Raw genomic sequence first — 16071 nt, 5'->3', positions numbered from 1 at the left:
CTGTATCCGTTTGCACGGCAACTTGAATTCCCACACAGGCTGAGACATCTTTCTGGGGAGAAACATGCCGGTCACAAGTTAGTGCCACACCTGGAAACATGAACGGGGGATGTTCTTTTTGCATTCAGGGATGTTTTGTGGACCGAGTGTTTTTATTCCAGACCAGTGTTTCTTAAACTTTTTAAGAGTGAGGAACACCAAGTATTTTTTGTTGAGCAAAAAAATAAAAAGGTTAGGGGGAAGGAGAATGGGTTGGGGGGAAGTTATTGAGGGGATAAAAGGGTTCGGAGAAAGTCTGGGAAGTTATTGAGAAAAAAATGTCACCTGCCCCTTTAAGGGTGGCCATTTTGAATTCTGTTGTTCTCCACGGCACATCGGTGTGCAACGGAACACAGTTTAAGAAACACTGTTCCAGACGGTTCCCACCTATCACTGCACAGAAGCATCAAGGCAGTGATGGATTACACCACATGTGGGACAGAATAGGGATCTGACACCGTAACGAAGGCTGGGCATTAGGGAGGTCTTCTCGTTGTACCTCATCATAGTTTCCCTCATGCATTGAACAGCACATGGGAGCTGGTTGGGCCTTTCTAAGACTCTACCCCCTCCACACATACTCATCCCGATTACCGTTGCTGACTGCCCATCCTCAATCACCTGCTACTCATGGTCATCTCGTTAACAAGCATTGGCATTTGTGACAGCGGCAGCAATCAGCAGTGAGTGTGATGAAGTGGGGATTGTATTTGCTTTGTTATGTTGCATGCGATTTCGAGTGTCCTGTATTGCTTTGTAGTTACTGGGTGCACACCTCAGTTTCCCTGGGTGCTGCACCGGTGCGTGGATGGGGATGGGAATTTTGGGTGTGGCTCTCACTGAAGGGAGTTAGCCCCACACTGCCCCAGCCCTGCACGTACACAATGGCCAAGGATCTCTTGTCACTTGAGCCTGGCAGAGGTTGCAACCTCATGACGTTTTTTGCCCGGGAAGTTGAACTAAAGGAGGCGGGGCTGCCTGCAGGCGGGGACGGGTGGCTGAGAGTGTGTGGAAGTATCAGCTAGCTTAAGATGCAGGGAGGGAACCCAGGGCCCTGGGCCTCCCTCTCCCCAAGATGGGTTTTACTGACGGCTCCTGGCCCCTGGGCTAAGTCTGTTCTACGCTGTGTCTCTAGGAACCAAGAACCCTTCTGCTTGACCTGCTACCTCTGCCTGAGGGTGGGAATGCAGGGCCGGGTGACTCCCCCACACCTTGGTGACAGTGAGAACCATAAACCAGTTTCCATCCACTTCTGGTCAGGGTCCTACTAGCTTACAAATACCCGGGGGACGCCAACAGGGCTATTCACAGGGCTAAAGTCAGGCACTTGCTTAAGCACCTTTCTGAACGGGGGACCCACTCAAGAAGATGCCACAGGACTGTATTCATACAGTAAGCAAAGGCCCACACATCTGCCATCTGCGCCCCCTCGATTCTGATGATGTCATTTCAGAGCGACGACAGCCGCCAATGGGCAGCTCAGAAACGGGAACAAATTTGGAACGAGCAGCTAAAGCACGTCAAATAGGAGGCCCCCGGAGTTTGCAGGAGTCCGGGTTGTAGGAGAGGAAACTACATCACAGCACGGCAGGTATTGTGGGCATCACATCTGGGGCAGGAGCCTCACCCCCGAGCCACCTAGTGGAGGCGTAACGAGTCAGAGTCCAAAGAGGAAATGTGTCACAAAGGCGAGCAGTAAGGAAGGACCCAGAGGGGCTGGCAGTCACTGGCCAGGGTGGGATAGGAAGGATTGTTTTCGGAAGGATCCTTAAAAATAAGCCGCTTGTGCTGTGCCGACGAGAACCTCAACAGCTCGCCCCCATAACTAACGATAGGTGGTTTTCTCTAATCCAGGGACAGGGTGGGTTTTTTTTTTTTTTACAGGTGCCTAAAGGAGTTAGGCACTTACCTCCCACTCAATTTCAATGGAAGTCAGTGCCTAACTCACAGTCTCCTGCCAAAATCCTAGCCATAATTAATAAATGCAACAAGACTCAGAAATGACAGTGTACTAAACATGATAGCCACCATCCCGGCCAATCCACGAGTTGCCAGAGCTGAACAGCCAACCCTCCATACCTGCAGGCAGCTGTAAGAATTCATTCTCAGGGGATCGGGCGCAGGAGGCATTTCTACTGCAATCTCCCCTGTGGGATATTTAAACATCCCCAGAATCTGGTTTCTTCTTCCACAGGTTCTCTGCTGTCACTCTCGGCCGCATAAATGACTTTACTTAAAATTATCCAAGTCTCTGGGGTTTAATTTTCAATAAAATTTTACTTTATTCCTCTTTACTTTATGTTGCTATTTCTTATTCAGCAGCTTTTGAAAGGTACTTATCTCCTGTGCGGCATACAGATTTGCTTTCCTGGCCGCCCCTGGCATTTCAAGAGAGGCGCAAACCAGTCAAGAGACGTCCCAGATCTCCCTCTCGCTTGCTACAAGACGGCTAAGAGAATTCAAATAAAGTCTGAAGCTGTCAATGACACTTCCCTCTTCGTATCTAACCTTAGAGCGGCCGCCCACTTCACTGCTTAACCAGCCCCCAACGTGTGAAAATATCCTTTAAATACAAAGGATTGCTGAAGACAGGTATTTTTAGACACCGTGAATACGCGAGAGTCCAAGGGCAACAGTGGGGAGTCAGACAAAAACAAGGATTTATTTCCGTCAGCGGAAAGTACACTTTTAGCAAGTCAAAGTTTGGCCTTTTCCAGCTGTAACCAAAACCAGAAAGTCTCCTCCATGGAGTGATAACCGCTCTATCGCTTCTCCCGTCTGCGATGCAGTGATGGATGAGCTACGGAAGTCACTGGGCAGAGGGAGGGAAGGAAAAGCCTGTAAGAGCTGGACAACTGTAGACTGATTCTTCCGACCGGCAGCAGGATTCGGAAGTGAAGCTTTGCAAAAGGCAGACAAGAGTCTAAAACGGAGAGCTGCTGGAAATTGTTCCGGAGATCCTCGCCGGAGGCGAGGGGCACGGGGAGTACTTCATGCTGACCCTTTGTCGTGATACAGCTGAACTTTCCATGTGCGAGGTGAGAACTACATATAACTACTGAAACGAGGGGGAAGGAACTTTGGATTTTCTTCACACATTAGGACTAGATTCCGGAAGCTTCTAGACCCAGGTCCTACAACCCCTATCCACTACTCCGCTGGCTCAAAAGGCCCCCAATGCTGGCTGATCTGGCAACCGGGCAATTCTCCCTGCGCAGGGGGTTGACATCTTTATCCTCTTCATCTAGTCTATGTTTAATCAGGGGACCCCCTTTTAAGGACCTGCCCTTCTTCAAGCTTGGCAAGCCTCTCCTTTGTGCTGGGTGGAGGCTGATTGTGCCCAGAGGAACTCTTGAACCCTTCTTGCGCATGATGGAGGATCTGTCCCCTGCTCCCCGCCACTGTGTGGCCTGCCACGATGCCTACAGAACTGAGTGGAAGTGCCTAGTGGGGAAAATAAAAGCACACGGGTACCTAGAAGGCGCAAGGACCCTCGTCTCTTGTGCCCCTGGGTACAATATCCTCCAGGCCAGTGTGAGTGCTCCTGGCTCACCCTCGGGTGTACAAAAGGCAGAAAGAGGCCACAAGACACTCCCTGCCTCACCGCCAAGCAGACCGGGTGACACCCAAGAGTAAAGCCAGCGAGCGCCCCCTAGAGGCTGGTGCGGAAGGCAGGCTCTAGTTCTCCGAGGTGCGTTTCGCTGAGCGTAACGTCTTCCCATGCTCTCCTCAGCTGAGGTGGCTCCCTGCCTCCGCGCTCCCAGGGCAAAGGCAACCAGCTCGGGCCGTCCCCGGATGTCCCACAGTGGCGTGGATCCTCAGGAAATCTCAGCGTTGAGTCAAAGCATGCAGCCAGGGAAATGTAGGGGGGCTATTAGGAACCGCTGTCTAATTTACAGGGCAGGGGATGACTGGGAGAGGTGAGCGCGGGAGCGGGGTGAAATCCCCATCATTGGAGGTTTCTAAGAACAATTTGGACAAACACCTGTCAGGGATGGTCTGTTGACTTGACCCTTCCTCAGAGCAGGGGGTGGGCTTGCCCTTTGAGGTCCTTTCTAGGCCTGCTTCTCTATCAACTCATCAAAAGAACTGCATCTTGTCTGGATTAGCCAGGATGGGTAGAGATGGCGTTCTGGCCTCTGTTTGCCAGAAGCTGGAAATGGATGACGGGATGGATCACAAGATGATTCCCTGATCTGTTCACTCCCTCTGGAGCATCTGGCATTGGCCATGGTCTGCAGACAGGATACTTAGCTAGATGCACCTTAGCTTTGACCCAGTATGGCCAGTCTTGTGACTCGACGCATCCTCTGCTTACAGGACATGACCTTCAGCCTGGTGGAGACACGGGAGCTAGACTCAAAGTGTGGGTTGAAGCACAGCTAAAATGTCGGTTGGCTATATTCAGCTGCCTATATTCAGCAGTAAGAAAATCACATCCTGCTGCTAATCAACTCTGCCTTCATTAGCACATTGCTCTCGCAGAGGGAGGATGCTTTGACATTTGGTAAAAAAAGAATTACAAAGAACACCAGAACCTACTCTGGGTCCCCAGAATTTCTGCGCCAAAGGGTTTCCATTATATCGCTCTCTCCAAAAACCCTCCCTGACCCTTTGTTTTTGAACTTTTACAGTACGGAATCAATTGAAGCAGCCAAACCCGCCCCGAGCCTTGATCTGTGATAATGGCATACATTTTTACTTAAAACCCCCCAAAATAAAGCAGATTGTCATGGTTGTCTTATAACCAAAAATCTAAAACAGATGATCTCTAAGCCTTTTATAACAGTGCAAACCACTACACAGGACAAACAGGTCTGCTCTTGTAGGAGTTTTCCAGCAGTCTGTTAAGAACTAATCCCGTACTTCCTAACAACTGTCCTTGAATGGCAGGCTGGCTCTGAAATTGCTTCCAAGAATATACAGCCACAGAAAGCATGTAGAATTCCCTGCGAAGGTTTCCTTTTCGGTTGGGCTATCTGTGTTAGTGTATGTGTGTTACTCTCTCCCGCTCTCGGCATACTCTGGGGACGTGAAAAGAATTAAATAAGTCGCCACTAATATAACACAGTATCTGATGCCCGAAGTCTTCCCAGAATCCTTAGGCATCTGAAGAGCTATGGAACGCAGCTTTTAAGGAGTTGCATGAAGCTGTTGAAGAAAAGCATCCTCGGACTGATTTGCACCTTAAAGGAAAAAAGCACACGAGCTTGCCTTGAAGGTTAGCGCATCCACAAAGGGGGAGGTTCTTTTATGGCAGAGAAGGAAGGCACGATTTTAGGGACAATCATGTATTTTTATGCTCATCTGTCTAACCCCACTCCAGTGCAGGTTGAAGGGACATGTCTGCATTGTGCATTGAAATAGTTCCCAGCTTTTGAACAAGCAACCTTGAAAACTAGAGTGTAAATACGTTAATACTTCTATCCTCCCCCTCCCCGAAATGTCACTCCTTCCCTTCGTGGGTCATGGTCGTACCACGCTTTATGGCATGCGGGCAAAATCTGGGAAACAGAGAATTAACAATTATGAATGAACTAACAAATGTCTCGAAACAGAATCAAAAACAGCGTCAAAAACTTGTGACGGTCCTTGTTCTGAACGTGCCACCAGGTCTCCGCGTCAGCTGCATCCGCAATTGATAAAAAGATCTAGGAAGGCAGTGTGGTCTAGTGGAAAACAATCACAGACGTCGGGAAACAGGCCAGTCCTAAAGGGAAGCCCCCCAACCTGAAGGAAATATCACCAGCAGCCACACACCACACCTCACACACACTCACCCAGGAACCTACTCTTGCAACAAACCCCATTGCCAATTCCATCCACTCATCTACTCTATTGACTCCATCACAGGACCGAACATCAGCCACACCATCGGGGCTCATCCACCTGAACATCCACCAATGTGATCTATGCCATCAAGTGCCAGCAATGCCCCTCTGCCATGTGTATTGGCCGAACCAGACAGTCTCTGCACCAAAGGATAAATGGACACAAATCAGACATCGGGAATGGTCACACACAGTGACCTGTAGGGGAACACTTCAACCTCCCTGGACATTCAGTGAAGGATTTGAAAGTAGCCAGCCTTCTACCAAAGAATGTCACAACCCGGGTTACTAACAGAGACAGCTGAACTGGAGCTCATTTGCAAATTCAACTCTAGCCACTTAGGACTGACTGAGGATCTCAACTGGGTAACGCAGTACGAAGGCCATTTCCCCTGCCTGGATATTCACCTCTCCACACCAAATGAGCCACTGTGAATGAGCCACTTCCATCCGGACTTGATTAGCTTCATTAACACACGCAACTTCTTCCGTGTATAGACCCCTGCTTCTGTCACTTCCACTCGCATTCATCTGACAAAGTGAGTTTTCCCCCTGGAAACTCATGCCCTAATAAACCTGTTATTCTCTAAGGTACGACAGGACTCCTCGTTGCCCTTGCAGCTACAGACTAACACGGCTCCCTCTTGGAGGCTTGCGTTCAGAAGGACTTTTGCCTAAGTAGAAATAGCAGGATTCAAACCAAAAGGTCCAATCCTACTCCTATTAGTATCAGTGTCTACTGTCAGTGAATTTAATGGGAGTATGATCAAGCAGTCATTCTTGAAGCTTCCTATAGGTTAGCACAGACATCTGTGCCTCTATTCATGTAAAAATAATCAGTAAAATCCACTGGAAAATCAACGCCAGATGTTTGCTGGCACAATACTACAGAAAAGATCTAGCTGTCCGGTTCAGCCTAACAGACAGATTTGGATGCTGGCCAGCAAAGACAAAGATTTCTCTAATTAGGCTATGGTTTAGAAAATTGCAGCCAATTGTGGTTAAGAAATATGACATTTGAGAGGACTTAAGTTGATGATTTATATCATGGATGTTTGCTCTACCCGCATTTCAGGGCTTTAGCCTAAACTAATACACTGTACATGTTTTGCCTTTAAGAAGCAGCAACTAAATATTCTTCAGATGCAGCAGTCTGGAAGATCTTGTATTGTACTTCATCTAGTGGGCAGCCCAGCTTTGCAGTACTTCTTATAAGAACAAAGCCCAGTTTTGTGTCTTGGTGGCCAATACCAGGTGCCCCCAGAGGGAATGAACAGAACAGGGAATTGTCACATGATCCCACCTCTGTCACCCATTTCCGTCCTCTGGCAAACAGAGGCTAGGGACACCAATCCCTGCCCATCCTGGCTAATAAGCACTGATGGACCTAACCTCCATAAATCTATCTAGTTCTTTTCTTAACCCTGTTAAAGTCCTGGTCTTTACAACATCCTCTGGCAAGGAGTTCCACAGGTTGGCTGTGGCTGGTTACTGGCTGTCACATTAACGCGACACTCACATACTCGGTGTGGCTCTCCCCTTTGAAAATCCTCCTAAACATCCTGTGGCTTCCACCAGGCATCACCATCACCATCACCAGTGGGTCCAATTCAGCCCACACTTCCACTGACGTAACACTCCTCAGGCCAGATTCTGCCCTGATGGACACCTCATGCCATGGCGCTGAGTTCAGTGTGGCCAAGCAAATTAAAGAACGTATGGGGGAGGAGAATCCACTCTTCCCCTCCTGCTGGTCCTCCTGGGGTTTCAGTTAAACTAGTGTCGTATCAGAATGTAAGAAAGCGGATTAGCCTATCCCGTCACAATTAGGTGAAGACTCTACAACCCCTTAGGTGAAGACTCTACAACCCCAGCGTTCTCTTAGTTTTCCTCCCTCATCTCGTCTTACATTAGTAGCACCAGCTCACTTGGATTCCTGAGCTTTAATCACAGACCACATCCGTTTGTGTCTTCTACATCTAAAAATGACTAAAATCTGCATGTGCTTTTGTTTTTAAAGAGAGAGAAAGCTGTGTCTAATGTTGAACAGGAATGTCTTAGGCCCTGCAACTTAACTCAGCTTTGCATAACTTTTTTTTTAAGCATATGGATAAGTAGTTAAAAAAAAAAAACAAAAAAAAAACAGGGTTTATTATTTTGAATACAAATTCTCCTGCCATCCAGCCAACTTTGAAAAACTAAAATAGCAGCAATTAAATGTGTTGCGGCATTATGTAGATGCATTCCATTTACAAAATGCTTCTGTAATATATTTCCCTTCCGTGTGGCGAGAATATACTGCACTTTTATCATACATATTCTCCCCCGTTCATAAATTTATGGTGGCGTTGCTAGCTAGCCTATTTTTTCCCCCTGCATTACTTAATGTTTGTCATTTTCCAACAACTGTCTCGGCTACTTCAGGTTTAAAGAATCACAGCTGTAATCTAAAGGCAATGTTCCTGGTTTTGTTGATAATTTGTCAGCTAGGTAGCAGTGGAATGACAGGTATCTAAAAGTCGGGATGTTTCCTTTGCTATTTCAAGATTTTTGCTTCCCCCACGTTTCAGGCTTGCGGGTATAAGAGTAAATGAAATATACACATGTACTCCTGCCCACGACTTCAAAGTGCATACTAATTCTGCCCGGAATTATAGACACTCTGAAGAATTGCTAATTTAACAATGCACTGTGAAATTATTATTTTTTTACTTTCTTTATTAATTGCTCTGCTCTTTGGAAATGACTTGGACTTTCTAGTCTATGCTGAAGTGTGGGCATCTCATTCCTGCATGAAAAATAATAATGGAAAGTTTTTCTCTCTGATAGACCATAGCTTCCAACTATAAATATGTGAAAGAATCTCAGAGAAAAATAGGTTAACACTGGCAGGTGTTTCTCTGTCATTTTATCTGGGTGATATTAGCAAAATCTGACAGGTGAATGCACCGGTATATTTCACTTAGGCCTCACATTTTGATTCTGTATGTTGGAGTGCATGGTCAGGGATCTGGCTCTCTCACCAAGACTTCTATTGCCATCAGTCTATGCAAACACTATTTGACAAGATGTTCATTTAACGGGGGCAAACGAACAGGTAGAGGGGAAAGCTGCAGTGCAGTGTGAAAATGGATGCTCTTCTCATACTGAATGACTTGTAAAGAGAGCAGAGTGAAATGCGGCCTGAATTGCAAATTTCAATCAATATTTTCCTCACGGAAAGTGACCAAGAACGATATGGAGCGGGTGGAGAAGGGGGAGAAATGTGAGTTATACATTCACCTGCATGAATTTTTAAACTTTGGATGGGGGAATTAAGCTCTCTCTCACTCAAGGAGGAGATCCAGGGATCCATGAACTTACGTAAGAATCCATCTTCAAAAGTGCACTTTGTACAGTCTCAGATAAGTGAAGGGAAGGATGGCGGAGTCTCTTCTCCCAGCACTGATGCAAGTGAGTATCGTGGCTATTAAGCCCTTCCAAAACCTCCCTCTTTAAGGCCATGTCTACACTAGGAGGAAGATCGACACTGCTGTGATCAATCTTCCAGGGCTCGATTTAGCAGGTCTAGTGAAGACCCACTAAATTGAACTCAGAGAGCACCCCCATCGGAGCTGGTACTTCTGCTCCTCACGAGGGGTAAGGGAAGCCAATGGGAGCATTAGCTTCTGTCGACCTCCCGCTGTGTGGATGGCACAGAAATGTCACTTAAGATACGTCGACTCCAGCTATGTAATTAACATAGCGGGAGCTGCATGTCTTAAGTCAACCTTCCGCTATAGTGTAGACCAGGCCTAAGAACCTGGATTTAATTCACAGCCAGCTAGATGGGCTGCCAGGATCTATGAAAATGATGGCAGAGAGACTTACCAGCAGAGTCAGGGATGGATGGATGGATGGATGGAGTTTCTCCATAGAAACCACGGCTTAAAACCATGCAGCGCTTCCCTTTCAGGAAGATGAAGTAAAATGCAAAGACCAAGGATGAACTGGAAAATAAATCTTGTGTTTATGGAACTGAGGAGAATGATAGGTTAATGATTTTTACTTTTAGTAGGGAGCAGGCTTTTAAGGGAGGTTGTGTAATCCCCTCACTATTTTTTAAGAGTAGGTCGGACAAACACCGGTCAGGGATGGTCTAGGTTGACTTGGTCCTACCTCAGCACAAAGGGCTAGACTTGATGACCTCTCAAAATCCCTTCCAGCCCTACATTTCTATGATTTAAACAGTCTGGGGGATTCTCTTCTCCTATAATTTCAGCAATCCTCTCAGAAGGAAAAGGTCCAGAATTGGCACCAGCATCAAAACTCCTACTTCATGTTAAATCTAGAGATTACATTTTCTTGCGAAGGTCTTAAGCAAAGGTATTTTAATCTAGCCACAGCCTTCACCAAGGAGTCACAATGGAGACTCCCAGACTTGGTTGTCCATGTCATGATCTGGCCCTGAAAGGGGACAGTCTGTCCCAAAGCTGGGGGGTTGAGATCTTTTGCTTGCAAACATGGTCTGTTGATTAAATTTAAACTGAAGCCCTGTCAGATGGAAAATAGTTTTCGCAGGGATGAGCAGCAGCCAACACAGAAAGGAAAATCCTTGAGCTCGAGTCCAATCTTTCTCTCAGGTGAATGGCACCAGCCCATGGAATAAAAAGGCAATTTTCAACATGAGCCAAGGTTTGAGAGTCTGACCCTTCACAGAAAGATGCAGCCGTGTGCAGCAACACATCGACTCATCTGCATGGGCAAGAATCACACACAGGAGAAGCTTGGTCTTACGAATGACCAGCTGCACAAATTATTTTTCCTGATTGGGCAGGGTGGAGGCAGGGAAAACTCACATCATGAAAGTGATTTTGGTGAAGAACAAGTTGATAGTCCTCTGCTCCTTGGAAACGGCTTCCCCATGGTTTGAAAGATGAGGAGAAAGACAAAGGGCCGTACCTTACTGTAACCGATCCATCCCATCTACTGTCATTTTGAGATGTTCAGTTTTACGACGTTCCCAATCTTACGCACGCCTTGCTTTCCAACTACATTTGTAAAACAGGGTTTCTATGGCAGGACCAACGGAATCCCAACACAGACGAGGAAGGAATTCCTCCCAAAGAAACCGAGTTCCAGAACCTTCCATTATAAAACAGGCAGATTTCATCATCATATGTGGTTGTTACTCCTCCAATTTTGGTGCCGTCAACAAGCGTGATCCCAGTTCAGCTGACACCAGGGACCCAAGTGACAAAGTGCAGAATGAAATTGCTTTACGGCCTGCAGAGAGAGGACTGGGTTTCAAAACTCCATGTGTGACCTTCTCTAGCAAGCCAAGACAGGGACTGACCCATGATTGAACATCGAAACGCTACTGCTAATAGCCACACAACTTCCAAAACAAGCCACTGCCTCAAAAAAAGAGGGCAGAGAGAAAGGGAGAGCGCCGTCGGGTCAGATTCACATTACACTATGACTTGTTCCTACTACTCTGGGATATATTGCTTACCTTTACATTGCCGGAGTCATGAAAAGAGGCCTTGGTGTAAATCAGTAGGAAGCCTAGGGCCTGAATGGTTGGGAAAATTGTCAAACCCATCAGTCCTTCTCTTTTGTACTAGTTCTTCCAGAGGTAGGAAATAATTGTCTCAGAAGTCCTAAAGGGTTTACTATTACCCCTCAAACCTAGATAAAATCCAGGGCTCGGGGTAAATCCCGGACCCCCTCTATCCCTCCTATTCATGCTGCAGAAGACTGTTAAGTATTCTATAAGGCGTAATAAAACCTGTCAGGAATCTGACAGAGGCTTTCATTCATTATAGCCAGCCTTTAATGTTGCATTCTGGAGTTCCTTGAGGGGAAATGAACAGTTTAGAATAATTAATGATTTACCGATAGACCTAAACAACAAAGACACACCGTATCGAATTCCAAAACGGAAGGCTTCTAAGTTCCCAGTTGTGGCTTATGATTTCTACTTCTTCCTCAAAGCATCTGTATTTTAATTCAGTTCACATTCTGCTACAGCTAGTAAAGTGGCCTGAAGCCGACAGCAAGAAGGGAGTGCTAAATCAAACGCTTAAATTACTTCTTCCTCAGTTCCATGGCAGATTTAAAGAGCATTCTGGCACTCCCACTTAGAAATAATATACTGTCGGATCTGACACAGCAGAGAGACTCTGCCTCAATCACACAATAGTCCAGGTGACCGTGCAATTACAATTAACCCCCTACTCACTGTGTCTAATGATAAACGATCGTTTGAACGATCGGCTCGGCGAAGCCGCCGGGGATCAGGAAATCGATTTCTGATTCTGACATATTTAAAAAGCACTTTCCAGTTCGGAAAAATCCAAGGGACGCTCAAGTGAGTTTTGACTCCCAAAGGAATTAATAATCCCTGGTAATAAGCCGGCGGACGCAGCTCCACACTGTCAGTGTCCTGGCGGCACAATGCACGCACAGCTTTTGGAATCATCTGCGAGGTGCCTTGTGAAAATCTCACACCACTCGAGTGCTGTAGTCACAAACATGTTGGTATGTTCCGAACAGCCATAAATCTCAGCAAGCCAGTACGGATCTCCTCTGATGGATTTATCCATGATAAAGCACAGGCTAAACATTCATATTACACCAACTTGTACAGGGGTTTCGTTAGTAGGTACAATGAAACAGTGATCAATAACTTCTAGGGTTGCCAGGTGTCCGGTATTGAACTGGACAGTCTGGTATTTGGGCCTTCCGTCCAGTAAAAAAATTCAGAAAATACTGGACACGTGAAATGGGTGTACCGGTAGTTCGGAATAGGAAGCCTAGTCCGAACTACCTTGTTCGAACCCCGTGTAGCCGCGCTGCACGGGATTCGAACCAGCGGGGTTTTAAAAATGGCGGCTCCCCGCTTATGCAAATGAAGCCCGGGAAATTCAAATCCCGGGCTTTATTTGCAAGTGCGGTATGCCTACATTACCCTCCTAGTTCGAACTAGCGGGGTAGTGTAGACATACCCCATGTGAGCTGGAAGTATCCCGTACTTCGTTTTTGATGTCAATGGGGTGTTCATTGTAAGGAAGGCTGGTTTTATAATGGCCCATCCAGTTCATGTCTTTGTTCAGGCCCAGGGAAACAGTGTCAAATTTGCATATGACCTTTATAGATAGTCCCCAACTTACGAATGGGTTACGTTCCGAACATCTGGTCGTAACTCAATTTGGTCGTAAGTCGGAAATACTCTTAAATGCGCTGCCCGCACTGTTTGAAAAACTTGACGTACATGGTTCTTAACTCGAAAATATTATAATGGGGGTTAACGGGAGGTTGGTCTTAAGTATGGATGGTCATAAGTCAGTGTGTTCGTAAGTTGGGTAGTGGCTGTATAATGGAGAATGTCTTCACCTCCTTAGCCCAAATTATCACATAGGACAGAGTCCACAGACACCAGGGGCCACATCTTCAGGTAGCATAGCTCCAGCTATGCTGATTTACACCAGTGGGGATGCAACCTGTTGCCATCAATAGACTCACACTGATGTTTGTTTGCTCAGGATCGGGTAGATAATCCTTAGGACTGGTAGGAAAACTCTGTGGTACGTGTTTGCTGAGTGCGCGGATTTATTTTACCGTCTAAATCATCCTAAACACAATTACAATTAGGATCTATTCCCCGAAACAAGTATCCCATATTCAGAATATTTTGTATTATCACGCATGAGTACTTATATATATTCCCAACACCTGTTGCACCAGGCTTTAAGAAAATAAAATTAAATCAAACAAATGCAAAGCCTACATGCAAGCAATTTATTCCAGATGATTGATTATAGGCATGTTGCTCGTGAATTCTAATCATGACATTTCCTCAACTCTTTCCTAACTCATTTCAACTATACATAGAGGGGGAAAAAAGGAATGGCTCTCACATTCCTGTAGGTTTATCACTTCCAGACTAAGCAAATTCATCTCTAGGACGGGGTTCAACTGACAGCTCTTAGAAACCAAAATATGGCACCACGGTTTATGAAACCCATATGTGTCTCACTCTTGTGTCTGTGTGTCATTCTAAGGACAGCCAAAGCTACTTCTCAATTCTTAAGCATGTCAAGTAAATCGATGACTAGATTACAATCTGTCAGTTCTGTTCAATGAGGCTGTTGCTTAAAAGGTTATGAATTATGTTGTTTTAGCCTTTAACTTCTCAAATCTTCTTACAGGGATCTAGTACGGTCTGTGTGTCGTCAGATTATCTCCAACTGGCTCGTCTCCAAACCCCAAAATGTTATAATGACTCCTCCCTACGTGTCACGGTTCCCTCATGAACTCTTCCTTCCTGATCCTCATAAATCTCTCTCCTGCTTCTAATCCTCAACCCCACAGGCATTTTAACAGCTAACGAGATAGTTACAGACTTACCTGCTGTAATTTATAACATTACCCCAGATTAAGTATTGCTTAGTTTTGTGCTTCACTCACCTAAAATTGCCCGCGTGAAATGGAAATGGTGCCTACAAATAGGTTGCGACTGTCTAGTTCTTTTTACCTGAATTTTTATCTTTGCCCGCAGTGTACTTTTCTTTATGCATGCCGGGAGTTTGGCGAGAAGGAGGACTAGAAAGATCAGACTCCGCAGGGAAGCACTGATCTGACTGAGAAGATTAGCACCCCGTCTGAGGGTGAGCTGTGAACCTAATTCCATGCCTATGTCTCTTAAAAATACAGGTTGGTATGCAAAACATTGTCAGCTGTGTGAATGAAGTGATCTCTAGTCCCATATGTGCCTGCTTTTCCTCACAGGACATATGCTCACAGAATAAATTAATTTATATGAAACAGAAATCATTTTACTCACATCCCTCGATTAATATCATCACAAGGGCATAGCTGGAAGCCACCGAGAACTTTCAAACCTTCACCATGGAAGAAAACTATAATTTTGCCTTCTTTTAAGCTCTCTTTGAGCTTTAATGGTTTCCCTTTTCATACAATATGAATGAAGTCGCTGTTGCTGGCTCTGGCAATCTTATCAATTTAGTGGTGATTCAGTGTTTTTCTTAAAGTCCCAACTCCTGGCGTCATATGATTACATGAAATACTCAACTTGTGTTTTTTTCCCTTAAAAATAACATTTCTAGCCTTTGCGAGTATGGAAAAACTCTTAGTTCCTGAATAGAACTCAGAGGGAGCTGTGGATTGGTTATTTCCCTTTCACGAGATCTGAAATAAGTCGTTTAAAATTTTCAGTTAAAATTACAAATGTTATTAAAATCATTAGTGGAAAGTGTCAGTAATGTGTTCTTTAAAAAGGAACTTTTCGAATCAAACTATATTTTTAATGAGAATCTCATTAAAAACTATATTTTAATTAAAAAACCCTATATTTTAATGAGATACTTTCAACCCAGTGATAGTACTCTAAGGGTATGTCTACACTGTAGAGGTTTTCCAGAAAAAGACTGATTTTTCTGGAAAAACTACACTTACATCCATATTGCAATTGTGTTCTTTCAACAGAAAGTCAAATGAATGCAGGGTTTTTTCCGACAGCGGTAAACCTCTACGAGGAAGAAGCCTTTTTCCGAAAGAGTTCTTTCGGAAAAAGGCATGTGTGGACAGGGAAGAGGTTTTTTGGGTTTTTTTTGTTTTTCAAAAGAAGAGGCTTCCAGGAAAAAGCACAGGTGCCTTGTTGGCCACTCCATCCATAGTAATCACAACTTAAATGAGAGATAGCATCCACATTGATTGGACTCTATCTTTCGAAAAAGCAGATCGCTTTTGCTGTGTGGACGCTCTCCTTCAAAAGAAGTTTTTCTGGAAGCATCTTCCGAAAGAAGTCTGCAGTCTAAATGTAGGCTAACTACCATGTTTTCTGTTTGACTCTATGTGTAGGGTTGTAAATCAACAACGGTGTCCTAAAGCACTCAGCAATGAAACATTTTACAAAGGAATATGATTCCAGAAAAAAATGCATGTGGGAATCAGCTAAAAGAACCCAGCCTTGCAAACGAAGATTTTAAAATGTTTACAGAGATTCAAAATTATGTACCACACTGAGTTTGTGTGTCAACAGAGCATTTGATTAACTGAAACGAGTATGAAAAATTGAACTCTGTAAACTACATGAGTATCTCTTTTTTAACCCAATAGAAACCAAATTAATTTTGCTGTTCATTTGTTTTGCTGCTTTGCAATACATCCATGTATCAGCCCCTGCTGTTAGGCAGTA

General features: G+C 45.1%; 1 protein-coding gene and 1 long non-coding RNA gene across 16 annotated transcripts in view; one reads left to right on the top strand and one right to left on the bottom strand.

The window, feature by feature from the left end:
• The window catches only part of EPHA5 (EPH receptor A5), a 257107-nt gene that overhangs the window by 124780 nt on the left and 116256 nt on the right, over positions 1 to 16071 (bottom strand). The gene's annotated exons all lie outside the window — the stretch shown is intronic.
• LOC112546578 (uncharacterized) lies at positions 582 to 14544 on the top strand. Its single transcript, XR_003090301.3, has 3 exons — positions 582 to 722; positions 1493 to 1630; positions 14413 to 14544. It is a non-coding gene; the product is annotated as an uncharacterized LOC112546578 (long non-coding RNA).

Source organism: Pelodiscus sinensis, chromosome 4, assembly GCF_052426305.1.
Source record: "Pelodiscus sinensis isolate ZL-2025 chromosome 4, ASM5242630v1, whole genome shotgun sequence".
Taxonomy (NCBI): domain Eukaryota; kingdom Metazoa; phylum Chordata; order Testudines; family Trionychidae; genus Pelodiscus; species Pelodiscus sinensis.
Note: the sequence above shows the minus strand (reverse complement) of the source record. Positions and strands in the feature narration are given on the sequence as shown.